Source organism: Sturnus vulgaris, chromosome 9, assembly GCF_052056855.1.
Source record: "Sturnus vulgaris isolate bStuVul1 chromosome 9, bStuVul1.hap1, whole genome shotgun sequence".
NCBI lineage: Eukaryota > Metazoa > Chordata > Aves > Passeriformes > Sturnidae > Sturnus > Sturnus vulgaris.
In genome coordinates, this window is record NC_142251.1 from 15,457,737 (window position 1) to 15,470,433 (window position 12,697).

A 12,697-nucleotide genomic window follows, 5' to 3' on the forward strand; every position below is an offset into this window, starting at 1 on the left:
GTGGAGAATGCTGTAAACATAGTGAAGTTAGGGATAATGAGGAACCAGCTGATGCTGAACAATACACCTTAGTCTACAGCCTAGGAATAAGTGCATTTACTTTTTAAAATTCTGTAAACCAGAACTTTGAAAATTACTCTGCCCTGTGTCTCTGTCCCTGGTGAACTCTTCTATTCATCCTCTCCCCTCTCACATACAAAATGGTACTAATGCTAGAAGCAGAATTGATCATTTCTTTTTTACCTCTCCCTCCCAGCACTTCATACCCTGTTTTGGTAAACCGCTCCCTCCAATAAATCCCATCCCAAAGATTTGGATTTAAAAGTATCTGGTAACAGACAGCATGACCCTGAATTTGTGAATATTTATATTAGTTTTGGAAGACAAAAAATATCAAAAGTCTTCTTGGAACTTAAAATTGTTTTAATAAGATTGGATCACAATGCTAGTGCAGAAACATCTATTACCCTTAGAGGACAAGCTGCATGAAGAAGAAAAAAGAGACTTATTAGTAAACACTGTGGAGCTTATTTAGAAGAGCACCCCATGGAGTCCATGTAACATATTTATAGTGTACAACATAAGCCTGGACATAGATTTATGATTTGGGTGATTCTTCATTACCAGCAAATGACAGAACTGCTTTATTTTTCAGCAGACTGGGTCTGGTTCTGATCTCAGTCCTGAAATATAAGACTGGTACAGCTCCAGTCATTTCTGAAGAATCATTGCTGCCCGATACCAAGGTTTCAGTTGGTCCACTGGATTTAATAAGCCAGCTGCTCTAAATCCTAGAATAGATTTCCTCGCTGTTAATACAGGATGGTACTTGTTAGGCAAGCAAAACCCAACGACTCACCCATTTATGTGAGCAGGGAATGAGCAGACTAAACTGCAGGATTTGGCCTCAAATTTGCAGAGCTGTAATTATATTTTCTTTGATTACACACAAGTGTGATGGAGGCAGCCTATGCACAAACCAGATAACATGACCTTTCTGCAGTTTAACTTCTTGCTATTAAAACAGGCGTTTTTGAGAACTACAAGAATTAGAAAAAATTTGGAAAAAACAGCCCTTCTAAAATCATACAGTGTCTGAAAGGTTAATGAACAGTGAATCCTAGTCAGGAGCATCACCATGTTCCTGTAAGTGCTGTCCCCTTTGGTCTTTAATAATAACAGGAAAATATTACTGAAGCTGAAGATACTCCACTGCAGTAAAACATGTTTATTTAGCAAACAAATACATTCAAAATAAACTGCTGGAAGCCTGCTGTGATCTAGCATCTGCCAAATGGAGTTTCTCCTGTCTTCTCTCTTTCCAGATGCCCTCTGTGTTGCTTACTTCACCTCTTGGCAAAGACCAGTGCAGTGACACGTGACAATGTGAGGCTTAGGGCAGCTCCTAGTCACTGCTTCCAGAATGGGAACGAGCTGGGACTCTTCCACAGTCCTGAACAACACCAACCTGCAATGGTGGAACATCAGCAGCTGAGAATTTGCTCCCCAGGCATCAGACAGATATTTTCTGATCCCAGAAAGCCACAGAACAAGAAAAGCTCATTGCAGGCCCAGCAATTCCGCCTGTTAGATGTTTCATAACAGAAGTGTGTATGTTCAAAGCCTTAAACATTCAGTCCTTGATTACAAGATATATCTCTACAGCACAGGACAACACTGAGAGAGCTTTTCTGGCCTAATCACAGGAATCAGCACATACTTGTTTATCTCAGTGCTTTGCTCCCAGTTGCAACACACAACTTGTTGAACCCACCTGAGCTTTTATACCTTTATACTTTGAAGGAGTTTACATCTGCCCTAGCTGGAGATCTAAACTTCTGAAATCTATAGGCAAAGTGATGACTAATTCAATATGGATTTTGATATAAGTATTGTCAGTCTTTGGCCATGTTCAGCTTCCACATCAGTAGGCGCAGAAATGGGCATGGAGCAGGAAAAGCAGTAAAAAGAAAAGATGAAGTAGAAGAGTTGTGCCACATATAAGATATTAAATAGTTTTTTTTGCTGCCACTCCAACCCTCTTGTCTATGCTACTGACACAAAGAAGATAAAAAAGGGTTTGTTAGAACACAGCAGGTTCATTTGCAACATTTAAGAATTTGGCTCAAGAAGTAAAATCATTGTTTACACCACAGCTGGCCTTGGTTCATTGGTTTTGTTACATTACCTAATCTCTTTGCTAAAGAAAAGGCATTCTAATTCTATGTAATTGCAGTATTGCCTTGACTCTTAAAGTCCATGGAGCTCTTCCAGGACTACGAGTGCAGAGCAGAGCAAGAATATAAAAACCTGTTATGATGTTGGTGCTTAAAACAGAGAGCTATATTTACTGAAGGCTTCTGTAATTCTCTGGACTGCTAAAAAAAAATAGAGTGGTATATGCATAAACCAGTTTCAAACACATGATAACATTTGCCATCCTATCCACTTATATCCTAAATCAGCAATTTTCTAGTCTGTGTGGCTCATCAGAGGACTTCAGTAGTAGCATTTTTCTGCATAAATTCCATTAGCTGTATCCACGAAAAGCCACTTCTAAAATGGTGTTATAATGATGAGTTTTTCCCAAATAGGTTCAAGTGAAATAATGGAAGATAAACACTAAAGTCCATAGCAGGAAGTTGGTAGCAAAGCTGCAAAGAGCATGGCAAGAGACCTGGCACTAAGATGCAGCAGGCCAGACCACAACTCCCTCAGCTCAAACCCATTCAAATTACTTAGCTGTCAATCACAAAGTAGGACAGAAAATTCTTGTCAGCAGCTAGTGGACATTAGCCACTTATCTGTAACAAATTATGTGATTCATTCTCAGAACTGGAATTAGGAAACAACTAGATTTCACTGAATCAGTTTGGCGTCCTGTGTGCACCAAAGTCTGCTGTGCCTGTTCTCCCTCTCCTTGTAATAGAAGCATTGTAATAGAAGGATTTCTCAGTGAACCTAACAACATCCACTGGCTTCCTTGATGCAAAATCTCTCTCTTGAGAGTGAGGAAACTATTCCACATAATGAGAAATCAAAATTCAGATTCCATCTCCAGAAGACCATTTCCCAGTTACACCATTTTGTTCTCATCCTGCATGGTTTTCAGGCACAATTTACCAATCCATAGTCAGTCAGACTTGTGGATGTTTGCCCTCTTCTCTATTACCCGAGGACATTAAATGTTTTAGTTGGTATGGAGCAAATACACACAGATATCTGATATAAATCATTATGACCTTTGGTCAAAACATATGTTTTAGCTGTGGGCTTGTTTTGCTATGGCTGACCATTTTTTCCATTAACAGAAAGGATAATATAGGCTACATTTGCTGAGAAGCAGTTTTCTTATAAATCAGGCCAAAACACAGTGGCTCAGCTTCTTCATCTAGGATCTTCAGGTCTGCACTGCAACCAGACATGTCCCAGGCACCCTCTGCCCATCTGTGCAAATGTCAGCACAGTTACACCACTGCAGCCAGGACGTCTTGAGAAAACAGTTAGTCATGCTGAGAAAGTCTAATATCCTTGGTCACAAAGTTCTAACGATAATTATGATGGTTCCATAGCTCAAAAAATGAGAACATGTGTGTATAAGAACAAAAATTTGACACATGGGAAGTGTAAGGTGCTATAAATACAGTTGCTGGCATTAACACAATGTGTTATATTCTAAAAAGCAAAGCATAGCAAATATGTCCTTTTAAAACACAAAAGCAAAAGCTTTGCCTTTACCCACTAATGTTTCTAAGCTATTTATGCTCAGTCCAGCTCCTGTCAGCTTATCACAAGCTGCATGTTTTCATTGCAATCTACTGCACAGCATCACTCTAGCTCAGCTGGCATCTCTTAGAAGGAAACAAGATGGATTTCACTCCTTTGCTTCATATCTACCCTACATCAATTCCTGTACATAGAACTCCCTCTCTAACAGTGGCATGGTGGTGGGCCAGCTTCAACATCTCACTCATGCATCTCCTTCTCTGCTCAGGCACCTGTCAGCCTCCATGTTTTTGGTGCAAAATGCACCATTTTTCAGGCCTGAATATTTCAGTGGAATGGTTTATGTCTTGTTCACCAAATATCACAGCAGGGAAGGGAGAAAAGTCAGATAGCCTTACTAATAAGGCTTTATTTTGAAAAGTCTTCCAGTGGAGCATCTGGGCCCTCCAGGATATCCTCCCTGTGGTTATGTTGAAATGGTTGAGGAAGGTGATTAACTAGATTCTGGATATTTATTTTATTTCTATTATTATAGCTGAGGCATGTGAGTCATTTCAGTGTAGTTTTGTCATCACTGATGACAGAGTGATCAGACATGAATAATACACTGATACGTTTTTTAAATAAGAAGCAAAGACCTTTCAAGATTGGATACCATAGAAATTGCTATCAGCAAATTTGTATACCAACCAAAGATGGATACCAATGATACACTCCAAACAAAATGGCTGGGCATTTTAGTTAATCTTGTTTGGCACCGTGTAGGTTGGAACTCCAGATGGATGTAAGCCTGGGGGGAAAGACACATCTGCCTACAGAGTAACTGCTAATACTGATGTGAGATTTTATATCTTCTTCCCCCATTTTATCAGTGGGATTTAACTTCCCTTTTTCACACAAGGGTCATATCACTTCGCCTGGTACTTTTATTGATTGATTAAACCAACTAAGCAATTACCTATCCGTCCTGTGATCTATTAAGGTAGGTCTCATTGAGAGGCCTCTGCAGACAACCAGCTATGCTGAATGTTCCAATTTTATAGCTCTTGAGACTCAAATTCCTAAACTACAAAGAGCTTTATTCTTCCACTTAATAGTCAGATTGTAGGTTTGAATTGGTGACATTAGCAATTTTACAGCAAAGGTAGGAAATTTCTGTCATGGTATGGTTACACGACTTCATCAGACCCACATACATACACATACATACTATAATACATTATTTTAGCTTAATATTGCTAATTCTTCCCGTGCTTTGCCACTGCATCTGAGTCAGACTAAAGTCCAGACATGATGTCTGCTTCCTGTTGCTGTTTCACATTGCTTTTGTGGCAAAATGGCTGATAGGAGAGAAGAAAGTCTTTGAAGTGTTCTGACAATTTCTGTCAAGAAGATCCCAAAAGCATGGATAAATGTTTTTTTCTCTCCCAGAACTCGCAGCTAAAGTACCAGAGGGTTCACTGCTGTTACTTTTCTTTTTCAAAATCCATATGAAACCACTTGAGGATATTGTGAAATGGCATAGGCTACAATGTCATCAATATCCTGATGACACCAAGCTCTACGTCTCCTTTTCATTGAAGCCATATGTTACAGCTTCCTTGTGTCTGGCAGAGATAAGACATGGATGAAAGCCAGTTGGCTGAAGCTTTCTCTAGATAACATGAAGGTAGTATATGGGTTTGGCAAGGGAAAAATGTTTTGAGTTGACAAAAATCTGCTTCCAAAGTTGAGGGAGATTCCCATTGTCAAAATGCACGAGGGATTCACTGCCTCCTACCTCATCCTGAAATCCCAGAGGCAAAGGTGACCCGAATCTATGTGTTTCTTGCTAGATATTACTCACTAGGTGCTCACTGGCTTTCAGTTGACACTCTGTGTTGGCCAGGCACACAAGGTCAAAAAAGGCTCTATTATGCCTTTTTCCTTACTTTCAGATACTGTCTAGCCTATTCATAAAGAGTGTCCAGTGACAAAGACCCTGTGCCTTCCTGGTCTACTGATGTATGCCACCAGATTCCTATGGGAATGCCAAATATTTACTAATGATTAACTGACATCTTTCTTACCATAATTGAAGCCTGTTGGTACTACTTTCCTCAGAAACATATGAAAGGATTTCCTTGATATCCTTTTCTTTGGAGCAGTGTTTCTCGTGTAGCTGAAAAGCCACTGGGTGGAGGATCTTTGCTTGTTATCTCTTCTGCAGTATGATAATATGCACTCAGCCCCGCAGACAAAACTACACTTAGATAGCACAGAGACACACAAGGCAATGCAAATACAGTAAATTCTATTCTCATATTCCAAATTCTCAGCAACATTTGATGTTTTGGGTAACATTAGGTTCCTCTAAGTGGTCCATCTTTTCTCCCTGCAATTCAGAGCTCTCAGCTGTTGAGTCTCCCTCCCACCACACCAGTTTTAGTCCCACCATTAAGTGGAACCTTTCTGTTATAAAGCATTCCTCTTTCATGTCCAATGCTGCTGATTCTTCCAAAAGCTTGAGTCTTTATTGCTCCTTTTAGTCTTTCTTAGTCCTGGCAGAAATTTCCACTGTCCACTTTCTCCCTGCTTCTCTCAAATGAAGAAGCAGGAAGAATTAATTTTCTCAGTCCATTGGACGAGATGACCATGAAGGTTAATATTCTAGCACTGCCACTCATCTGGCTGGCAAGGGACATTTCCTTGTCAGCTGCAATGCAGCCTTTCCATGAACCCAGCTTGAAGCCACAAACAGGATAAATAGACACGTGTACCTACCAGACAACATAGGATCACCCTTGGTCATGTTTGCAGGTGAGGGACACAGGTTCATCCCTTCCAGAACACACTTCATCCTTGGCATGTGTCTCTTCTCTTTTATTTCCACAGTGCTCCACTGCCACTATGGGACTACTCTGGAAGCACAGAAGGAACCTTCTCAGAAGCTCTGACTAACACAGAGTGAGGCTATTTACTCTATTGCAAGGCAGAGAAAAATGAATTAAAAAGGGTAAATAACATGTGTTCTCCCTGTTGTGCATGAGCTGCCAAATGCATGCTGGTCTGATTACCTTGATGCCTAACTTTCTTCAAGACAAGTGGATTAGGGACAAACTCTCTGATTTGGGCAAAGTAGCTCTCTAGGGCAGAATACTGCATCTCTTGGTAAGGCTCACCGCTGTGTCCAATAAAACAGGCAACTGGGAGAGTCAGAAATTTTTAGCAAATAAGTAAAAGGAAAAATATATAAAATTAAGTTTACAGAAGAACAAGGAGGATGATCAAACAAGAGCCATGATGGTCATTTCTTAATTACTCTATCTGCTAAAGAGATAGGCAATATTTATGTAAATTACATAGTCTCCATGTAGCACAAAGAAGTTACTATTCTTCCTCCCACTCCCTAAATGAAATTTATGATTCTGCAATTTATTAAATCCTTCTCTCACATGTGGAAATAAAAATAATTATCTTCAAGACACCCTCAGAGGAGCACAAGAGGCAGTCAGCTGATGCAAACAGCATGTCAGGGTTTTATGCAGGAACTAGGAGTACTAAAAAGGGGAACCAGATACTTTAGAAAAATTTCTGATAGTGTTGGTGTTCAGGATAGGCTATCCAGGGAGAGAACTAATGTGTTCTCAAATCATTACTGTGGATTTTGGTGAATGTAGTGCCATTCATGAAGCAGTTATCCAGAGCTGTCATGTGAACAGCCAAGATTTCATGGCTTTCTGACTAGATTTTAAGGGGAATATTATGGGGCCCTCATGTTTCATGCCCTGGAATTACAAACAGCACAGTGACCATCTTAGCACTTAACATATAAATTAATTTAGTATAAATAACAGCCCTGAAGAACTACTAGCATTGTTATCTGTACATCAGAGTCTTTTTCAGTGTTTTAAGAAAAAAAGCATGTAAATATGAAGACCCTGAGGTTTCCACAGAAAGTTCTGGTTAAAAAGAAATGACAACAGACTCACACACAAGGGGAAAGGACAGTATGGCTAAGTGTAAAGAACAGCTGGGGTATATATAATGTTACAGTTATTTTCTGTGCTTCCTCTAGGATGAACTGAAGACCCTGTTTTGCTGGATGTTGGGTGCCCTATAGTCCTATTACACATCTCAGGAAAGAACCTTAATGGTTTTATTGGGACCCATATCTGCACGTATAACATGGCCTTTGAAGATGAAAGGATTTTTTTTTCTCTGCTTCCATTTGTGGCCTCTTGGTTGACATGCTCCTATATGGACACTCAGTCCCCAGATATCTGTTCCTGAATCAGAGACATCAATAACATTCCCAGAGGAAAAACTCTGGAACACCTATGAAAGTCAGAAGTGTGAGGAATACATCTCAGATGATGCAGATGCAGTCACTGCTGTATGATCAGATAAGCAACATTGCAAGTTCATTTTTGTATGCTAAATAAAATAAAAATGTCAATATTTACACATAACCTTCAAGGCTCTTACATTTGCAGCTCTTTAGTATTCAGTGCAGACCACATTTTCTTTAGTCCGTTACCAACAGCTTGGAAATTTAGTTAGAGGATGCAACCCAAATGTTCCTCCAAATGTTGTTTCCAAATGGTCATCTTGAAAAATGCTGTTTAAAAGGATGAAACCTTTATGTGAAGATATAAGAGCCCATGCACAGAGCAATATAAACAGCAAGGAAATAATCTGAAGATTAAAACCACTAATGATAAAGATATTACTGTTAGGCATAGTTTAATTTGTTGGTAACTAAATCACCAGAGGCTTTTTACAGCCTTCTTGGAACCTGACTATTGTGTAGTGCACATTCAACTTCTAAGTGTACAGTGACACAAACAAATAAAAGCGATCATAACAGTTGAAATGTAGTTAGAGACACAATTGAGAACATCTGTACTGTAAGCAGAAATAAATTAGAAATACTGAAGTGTTTTGTAGCTGTGAAACTGAGGGATAAAAGAATAACCTACAGCACCTAGATTAAGCAGTTGTAAATAATGTATAAAGGAAAAATCTCATTACCCCCTGTGTAAACTCCCCCCCCAATGAAATATATTTTATGAATGTTGCATCACAGTAATAAATGCAGCATTTGTTTTCCCCGTAAACTTTCCATTTCATGACTATAAGATAGTTTGGATTTGGAAATAATGGCCAGTGAATGTACTGTTTGCAGGATTAGTTTCCCTCAACAAGCAGCTTTGAACTGACCTTCAGTTTTTTTGGGCTAAAGAGCAGAGACTTACACAGGCTTAGCAGAACTCATCTTTGTGCCTACAAAGCTGTGTCTGTGTTCTCCAGTTGCAACAGAACCGTACTATACAAACAAATCTAAAAGGACCACTAGAGAGTATTTAGACTCTGAGCCTTGAGTGTTGTAATTGCCTGATATCATGAAAGATTTTATGAGATTGTATTAGGTAATAACTAGATACAAATGTGGAAAGTTTTCCCTTTGTTAAAAAAGAAGTCTTATAGGAGAGTGCTGCGCACTGCAGGATAGAGAGCTCCTACTTACAGTAAAAAGAATGAGTGCCATAGAAAAAAACTGTAATGCTTTTGCATTTCCAGTTTTCCTTTGCAAATATTCGCAGTTTTGTGTAAAAATGCCAGGACTGATTCCTCGCTTGTATCAGCTTTGCACTATCAGCTTTGCTGAAGTACTTAACAGATTTATTCTAGATTTAGGCAGTGTATTACTGTCAAATCAAACCATTAGCTTTCTCTTGAAGATATCTTGATTCCCCACATATGAAGAGGGGTCAGCTACCTGATGATCCAGGACACCAATCACTGATACCCGTGGGCGAATCCCGGAATCATCTGTGCACCCGATACAAAATCACCAAGCCACAGCCTGGTGAAACAGGTGAGAATGAGGATGAGATGCCACAAAGGAAGTCAGCATCTAGAGTCAAACTGAAACCTAACAGATTACAAATTAAAAGGATAAGAACTTCCCACTGGCTGAGAGAGATAAAATGTCACAACATAAAAATAAAAATTATAAAGTTAGGCTTGAGACTGGAGTGCTTTCCCTTTATGATTAATGATTGGGCTCAACAAGGATGGGAAGGGCAAAGCAAAGTTCCTCTTGAACCAGCTTAAAAATGCCACAGCTAAAGAAAAAAATATAGGAACATCAATTTAAAAAATAACAAAACAAACCCCCTCTACTAAAATGTAAAGGTCAGGAAAGATTTGGGTGTTTTAAAATGCTGTCTTGAAGAAATTTCATAAAGGTTAAGATGTCATGTAGTTTCAGAGTTATGGGCACTGGAGGGGGGTCCTTGAGTGCCAGCTATTCCTCGGGCCACTCACTGACTGTGAGCTGCAATGACAGTGGACAGCGGGAGGCTGGCGGATCAGAAGCTATCACTGTGCCACTGGGGAAAACCCATGTCTTGCTCCCCAAAGAACTAAGAGCTTTGTGAATATTTCAGCATCTGAGATTCAGGCAGTAGATAAAATAGAAAAAACATGCCTTAAATATACGGGTCTAATTTAAATTGTCAAGAACAAACATAGTCAGCATTCAGGCTCTCCAGCTCAGTTTACTGTGCCTGGGAGGAGCAGGAAGCACAGCAGGCACGTTACAAAGAGCCGAAGGAGCTCCTGGTGGCAGCCTACCCTGCACAGTTCAATGGCTCCAAACAACATGTGGATTCCTTGTGGTTCAAAATCCCTGAGGGCACACAGGCAGGCAGGACAGAACAGGAGCTGTAATGCTTCTTTTTCCAGGTGTTACAGGTGAGAGCAGGAAAACCAGTATGACTTGGGAAGAATTTGGAGGGCAAGTTTTCCTTCACCTGCACTCTGCCATGCCCACTTGGCAGCTGCTAGGCCAGCTCCCTCCTCCTGCAGGCTCCTGCACCCTGATCCCATTTAGCACAGACCTGGCCCTCCTGCCTCACTCACCTCATTCTCCAGCTTCCCCTCTCTCCTCTGGTCTTTAGTTCTCTCATACAGCATTGCTGTTTTGTATGGATTACAACTACTGAAAAAAACCCCAGACTTTGTGGCTTGAATTTTTTTCCCCTCACTCTCATCAAGATTCTCAAACTTGAATCTGCATCAATGGAGTAAGAGCTACTTTTCTCTGCTTCAAATATTCGTTGCCTTGTCTCCCCCCTGTAGGTTCCCTCTGATAGCCCATTTTACCTTGCTTTCTGCATTTGGCATGCTGGCTACCCTAGCGATTTTGCATATTCTTTGACAACAACTTGGGGAGGAGAAAGCCTGGGATTGCTATGCAAAGCTCCTACATGGGAACTGTGGATGTAGGCAAAGCAGAGCATCCACCACTATCTCTTGACAAATGAAACCTATTTCAAAATGATGTGAATTTCACACATAGACAAAAGGTGAACTATGAAAAGGTGAACTATCTGCTCTTAATGACCAAACAATTGCTATACAGAGGCTGTAAAATAACAGAGAGAGAGGAGATATCAGGAAACCTATACCAGTTCTGGACAAATGTTACATGGAGGGTAAAATTCTGCAAATGTCAATTATGTCAGGAACAAAAATAAAAGAATGTTGCCATCAAAATACCATCAAGACCCTTTTTCACCACATATGGATAGTACTGTTCCAACTAAAGGTGTAATGAATAAAATGATCTTAAGTTATGTTAGATCTTAACCTCTTTTGCCTGTGTCTATTTTAGCTCCATCTTGTCCTTTTCTATATCCATCTGTTACACACTGCAAGCTCCCTGTGACAGCTACCATGAGGCCTGATGTTCAGCCCTCTCTCTGGCAGCTTTGCAGTGCTCAAGAGAGCAGAAGGAAAAACAGGTCTGTTGCCCTGAGAAGTCCTTGGATTGTGAGGTCTTGCTCAAAAATCTCTTGCCCTGCAAAGGGAATATAGTAAGAACAGGACAAGACACAGCTTCAGAAACCTGCCAACCCAAGAACAGGGAGAAAAGTGGCTTAGTTTAGTTTTCCCAGCCCTTACTCAGTGAGATACTCTGTGTAGCAGGGTATGGCTACAGGTGTGTGCAGCAGAGTGTATGCTGGGTCTCACCGCTTGCCTTTTTTACTCTTTGAAGAATGTCATGCAAAATTACAGTGCTGTATAAAATAGTTACTATAAAAAATAATAATAATGGCAGCAAATCTTCCCCCAGTGTTGTGTTTCTCTTTCCTTGGTTTACATAACTGCCTTGTTTCTCAGAAACGTCCTCTGAAAGTTGCTATTTTTTCTGCCAGACTAATACATACAATTATTTCTCTGAAAAGCTGAAATACTCTGCTTTAGATAGCAAAACAACATGTTAGCCCAGTAAGTTTAGATACAGCAGAAATGCAATTAACTAATAAGTATTCTTTATAGAAAATTAATGTGTCTTTATAATTCTTGGAGAAAACTGAAAAACTGCATAATTAAAATGCTTCTTCACTCAGCAAACAAAGCAAAGATATTTTCTTCTGTCCACTGTGTACATCTGGGTGGACAAAGATAGAAAACCCACGCTCATGTGCATAGGCAAAGCAGCTCTTAGCATCACCTCCCCTTGTTCTCACCCTCTAAGCACACACTGTGCATCCTCAGAGCCTCCTGGCTGCTGGCTCACATAAGTCTAGTTTTATTTATAGTTTCCCCAATATAGAAAACTTATTTGAACACATTTGTCTTTTCCCCCTCTGTCAGAGACACAGATGTGTATGTATACATATGCATGCACATGCAAAACATTCACACCTACCATACTCTTGAGTTTAGCATCAAAATGATGTTGAAACACATTATTAGGGCATATTTTTCTATCTGAAACTGGCTAGATTTTCCCCTAACAGCTGCACTCTAGATTTTAATTAAATAATACCAGTTGTGCCTTATTTAACTAAGCCAGCACATCTTCCTTATGTTTGGGAATACTAATTTTTTAATTTTAGGGTTTCTTTCCTAATGATTAGGTTTGTATTTTGATGTGTAGCACTCTATAGCTAAGAAAACCTTCAAATCAGCATAA

General features: G+C 39.9%; 1 protein-coding gene across 1 annotated transcript in view; it reads right to left on the minus strand.

Annotated features, from left to right (window-relative positions):
- The window catches only part of LOC148222823 (uncharacterized), a 500,146-nt gene that overhangs the window by 46,341 nt on the left and 441,108 nt on the right, over positions 1-12,697 (minus strand). The window contains exons 12-13 of the mRNA XM_088169937.1: positions 8,194-8,326; positions 6,490-6,626 (exon numbers count right to left, since the gene is read on the minus strand). The gene's annotated coding sequence lies outside the window, so the exon portion shown is untranslated. The remainder of the gene's footprint in view (positions 1-6,489; positions 6,627-8,193; positions 8,327-12,697) is intronic.